Genomic DNA, 5,000 nt, shown 5'->3' with positions numbered 1-5,000 from the left:
AATTTCCTGCCAGGCATCGAGAGTCTGCTCCCGGATGTCTTTTTGCAGTTTGTTTTTTATTTCTATGGATGGTGTTGGTTGTAGTGTTGTGAATTCTAAGTTTCGGATTTTGAAATTTTGATTTCTGCTTAGATTGTATTTTGCTCTTCTCTCCTCTAAGAGTAGTTCTATCGGTATTGCGCCTGTGATTACCATTAGGGCATCGTATGAGATTGTTCTATATGATTTTGAAACTCTGATAAGGGCATGTCTTTGAGTTTTGTGTAAGAGTCTAATGTGATGTGAATTGTTAACCTTGTCTGACCAGGCAGCAGCGGCGTAGGTGAGTATAGGAACAAAGACTCCGTTGTAAATAGTAGCTAGGGTCTTGTGGTTAAGTCCCCAGTTGGCTTTGGCAATTGTAGCAAGAGCGTGAAATATCATTTTGCTTTTATTTGATATTAGTTGCAGGTGAGGAGTTATGTTTAATCTTGTGCCAAATTTGACACCGAGATATTTAACGGAGTTTTTCATTTTAAGTGAGCTGTTCCCGATCTTGACTGTGGGAGGTCTTCTAATATCTAGAAAGCCTTTTAGCAGAATCATTTCTGATTTCTGTGATGAAATTTGGAGTTTTTGTTCCCTACACCATTCTAAGATTGTGGCTGTGATGGAGTTTGCAGTTGTTTCCAACTGTAATCTAGAGTCTCCTGAAGTGAGGACTATTAGGTCGTCCGCGTAAGCAATGACTTTGTGGCCTAGACTATTTAGGCGATTTAGAAGTTCGTCGAATATTAAGTTCCAGAACATGGGTCCCAGGATAGAACCTTGAGGGCAACCTTTGTTTACTGATTTGCGGGATATGAAGCTAGAGGTGACTATCTCTGCTGTTCGGTCAGAGAGGTAACTTTGAATAACTTTGTATATATTTTGCGGACAATTTCTATTTTTTAGGTTCCAGAGGATGCTGGGCCACCATACCGAATCGAAAGCTCCTGAGATGTCGAAGAGCAGACCTATCATATATTTGTTCCGAGAGTAAGTTACATGTTTTCTTAATTCAACCATGGCGTCCTCTGTTGACCTTCCGGGTTTGAATCCGAATTGTCTATCAGAGGTGAGCTCATGGTTGTGCAGAAGGCAGTGGATCTTATTGGCCATAAGCTTTTCCAGAATTTTGCCGAGGACTGGGAGGAGAGAGATCGGCCTATAGGACTTAGGATCGCTCTCCTCTTTCTCTTTTCCTTTAAGTAGCACACGAATCTGAGCACGCTTCCATTGTTTTGGGAATACGCCGTGGGTTAGGCAATCATTAAACAGTTCTGTGATTTCCCCATGTAGGGTAGTCCAGGCCCGCTTAATGATTACGTTTTCTAGTCGGTCGTGTCCGGGGGCTTTATTCGGTTTAAGGGATTTTACTATTGTGGCTATGTCTGTTTTTAAGAATGGGGGAGAATTTTCCGTGGCTGGAGGTGACGACGTCTCCAGTCGGATGTTAATTTGTCTGTTTGTTTCGTTGGTCGTGTTATCGTCTGGAACTAGGTGGGCTAAGAGTTTGTCTATTGTGTCGCGTAGTGTGATTGTTTGTTCACCTTGTATTTGTATACTTTCGCATACTTTGTCTGCTTTTAGTTTTTTGTTTGCTATTTTGTATGTTATACCCCATGCGTTTTCGTTTCCTTCCTTGGAGACGAAGTTTCTCCAGCTTTTGAGTTTCGCGGATCTAATTTTTGATATATATTTATTTCGGAGGGTTCGATAAGACTCTCCTAAGGATTGCCTTACCGATTTCGTTTTTGTTCTTTGATAGATACGTCTTGCCTCAGTGACCTCTTTTCTAAGTTTGCTTAGTTGCGGAGTCCACCAAGGGACGGATTTCGGGAAGCGTGTTTTTTGCGGGATGGATTGTTCTGCTGCTGTTATGATTTTATTTTCTATTTTCGCGGCGAGTGATTCTGGAGTTGAGGTTTCTAAGGGGGGCGGGTCGTCTGTAGTTTTGTTGGAGAGACAGTGGTGAAATTTGTCCCAGTCTGCTTTTTTAACGTTGAACCTATTGGTTCTGACTGGTCGGCTAGAAGTGTGGAATAGTTGGATGGAATAGGTTATTAGACTGTGGTCGCTCGTGGTCGTACTGTCATGTACCGACCAACACCTGATTTTGCCGAATGAGTTTGCACACGCTAGAGTGAGATCAATGTTAGAAGTTCCTCTAGGTGTGTTGAATGTGAAGGTTGCGGAAGGCTTGTTAACTACGAAGAGTCTGTGTTGGGAGATGAAATCTTCCATTGTCTCTCCTCGAGGATCTGTGCGTTTGCTGAACCAGAGGGGGGAGTTCGCGTTTGAATCTAAGCTAATTATTATTTTATGCACCTTGAGAGTTGTAATTGCTTTATCTAGGTGGGCTAAGTATGAGTCTATGTTTTCGCAAAATTGGAGATACGCGTTGATTATGTAGAATCTGTCGTCTTTCGTGCAGATTTCTACGCATGTGCAATGGGTGTTGCTTATTTGTGCGATCTTGAGGGCTTCTATTTCGGTGTTGAAAATAACTATTGCTGATTTAATTTTGTCCGCGGTAGAGATTTTTGAAAAGCGTTTTTTGTCGGTTATGATTTTTGTGGTAATTCCGAAGCCTGGGATGGAGTTCGCGTTACTGTAGGGCTCCTGAAGCAAGAGTATATCTATCTTTTTGTTTGTCGCTATCTGTCTGAGTTCGTCAGTTACTGTCTTAGAACCTCCGGCGTTTATTTGTGCTACTTTTAGGATTCGCGTGCTACTTGTGTTGCGTCTAGTGGATACTTGGCCTATTTTAAGGGTGGGCATGGATTGGGAGTGGTTAGGTTTATAAACCATAATCCGTGCGAGCGAGGACCTGATTTATAGCAGCGATGTATGCCGGACATTCGCTGTGGGTGACAGAGTGGGTGGCGGGTTTGCCGGTTTTCTGGCAATTATGGCAGCAGGACGGTTTGGCCTTGTTTGGGCATGTTTTGAAAGTGTGGTCTTGCTCGGCGCAATGACCACAAATGTCTTTCTCGGCGCGGCAGTATTTCGTCGTGTGACCGAAGCTGTGGCACTTGTAACAGCGGGTCGCCGCGATGTAATCGTTGACGCGGCAACAATTCCATGCGACGTAGACTCGCTCTTTCTTGACGAGGATGTCGCGGGCCTGTTTAGACACTTCTAGAATCCAGTTGCATCTATCTCTGTTTTTGTCGCCTGATTTAAATGCGAGTTTGATCTGTTGGGAAATAGATTTTTCGGGGCCGTCGAGATTCTGGTTGACGATAGCCTTAAGTGTGGCTTCGTCACTCTCGAGTTTCGGGACGTCGTACAATATTATTCTGGGATTTTTCTTTAGCGGGGCTCCTACTATTAGGCCGGCAGCTTTCAACTGCGCGTTGCCTTGAAGGGTGGTTAGGTCAGAATTTTTAGAGGACTCGACTAGGATCCCGTTGCCCTGGATCCTCCTGATGCTCTTTATTTGCAATTTGTTCTCGGAAGGGGAAACGAGCTTCAGGACTGCTTCCTTGGTCTTCTCACTGGATTCGAAGACCTTGGGATCCTGTGGAAGGATCGTGATCGCGCTAGGAGGGTTCTGTTTTAAATTTGAAAGAGCCGCAGTTTTGGAGCGGACTCCGACTCTTTCGGCGTAGGTGGTGGGTCGGGAGGGTTCTTTCGAGACTTGACACTTTTCAGTGACTGTCTCGAGGGTCTTGCGCTGCATTTTATTTTCGGAGGTGATGGCGTGGATTTGGCCCTCGAGGTTACTGCAGCGGAGGAGGGACGCTCCAAGGATACTTTGCAGTTTCGCGAGTTTACTGGCGATAAACTGCGATGCTTCGGGATAGAGACCGTTGTCCTGGTCCATTAAGAAGTTCAATAAGGCCATTGAGACCTTTTCGGATTTTAAGCGAAGTTCGTTCGCGGTGAGATCGGGGGAGGGAGTGACGGCGGCCGTCTTGCTGCTGTTGTTTTGCGGATTGTTGGGGGCAGGTGTGACCGGGGGCGGAGAAGGGGCTTCGGATTTTCTCCGGGTTTTGGGGGGCTTTTGAGAGGGCACGTTGGTTAGCGGGGTGTCAGAGTCTAATTCTGCGTCGGAGACTATTCTACGTTTATTTTTTCTGTTGCGTTTACTTACTTTGATGTAGCCCTCTGTATCGGATGTATCGGCTTCCATCCTGTCTGTTGTGGTCGGCTGGCGAGGTGGTGGGTTTGTCGGCTGGCGGTTGGCTGCTGGGCTGGCGTCCAGGTCGTCTAGGAGTTGCACACGGATTTTTTTCTTCGGATTTTTGGAAACTCACACGTGAAAAATAATGTACGTATCAAGAAATTTGCGCGTAACTAGGGACGGTTGCTAAGGAGTTTTCGCGGAGGAATGTACTACAGGCCGAGAAACCGTTACTTTTACCGTTAAGCGGTACCGTTACCTGGCCGGCGACCCTTGTAATCCGGGACGGCGCAGGTAGTCAAAATTTACGGACGCGAACAATTTAAAGTAAATGTTTATGCTTATAACTTTTTTAACGTTAAAACAATCAACAAATGAACTGCACAAGGTTGTTGTTGGTAAAAAACACTGCACGTTGATACAAAAAATTTTTGATTTTCGTCACTTTTAACTACCGTTTACGAAACGACGCGGATTAACTTCGGAGCGACTTGTCGCACGTCCTTTCACCACGGCGGTTGAGAGCGGAGTCCAGTAGATAGGGACAGATGGGAATCTCGTTAATCCATTCATGCGCGTCACTAATTAGATGACGAGGCATTTGGCTACCTTAAGAGAGTCATAGTTACTCCCGCCGTTTACCCGCGCTTTTTTGAATTTCTTCACGTTGACATTCAGAGCACTGGGCAGAAATCACATTGCGTCAACACCCGTGGGGGCCATCGCAATGCTTTGTTTTAATTAGACAGTCGGATTCCCCTAGTCCGTGCCAGTTCTGAGCTGAGCGTTGAATGGCGGCCGAAGAGGACGACCGCACCGATGGGAAACGCCACGGAAGCCTCGCAGCAAG

General features: G+C 45.6%; 1 pseudogene; it reads right to left on the bottom strand.

The window, feature by feature from the left end:
• LOC143262714 (large subunit ribosomal RNA) overlaps positions 1-5,000 on the bottom strand; it is a 9,761-nt pseudogene that overhangs the window by 2,029 nt on the left and 2,732 nt on the right.

This window comes from Megalopta genalis, unplaced genomic scaffold, assembly GCF_051020955.1.
Source record: "Megalopta genalis isolate 19385.01 unplaced genomic scaffold, iyMegGena1_principal scaffold0197, whole genome shotgun sequence".
Lineage (NCBI taxonomy): Eukaryota > Metazoa > Arthropoda > Insecta > Hymenoptera > Halictidae > Megalopta > Megalopta genalis.
This window is presented reverse-complemented; position numbering and strand designations above follow the sequence as displayed.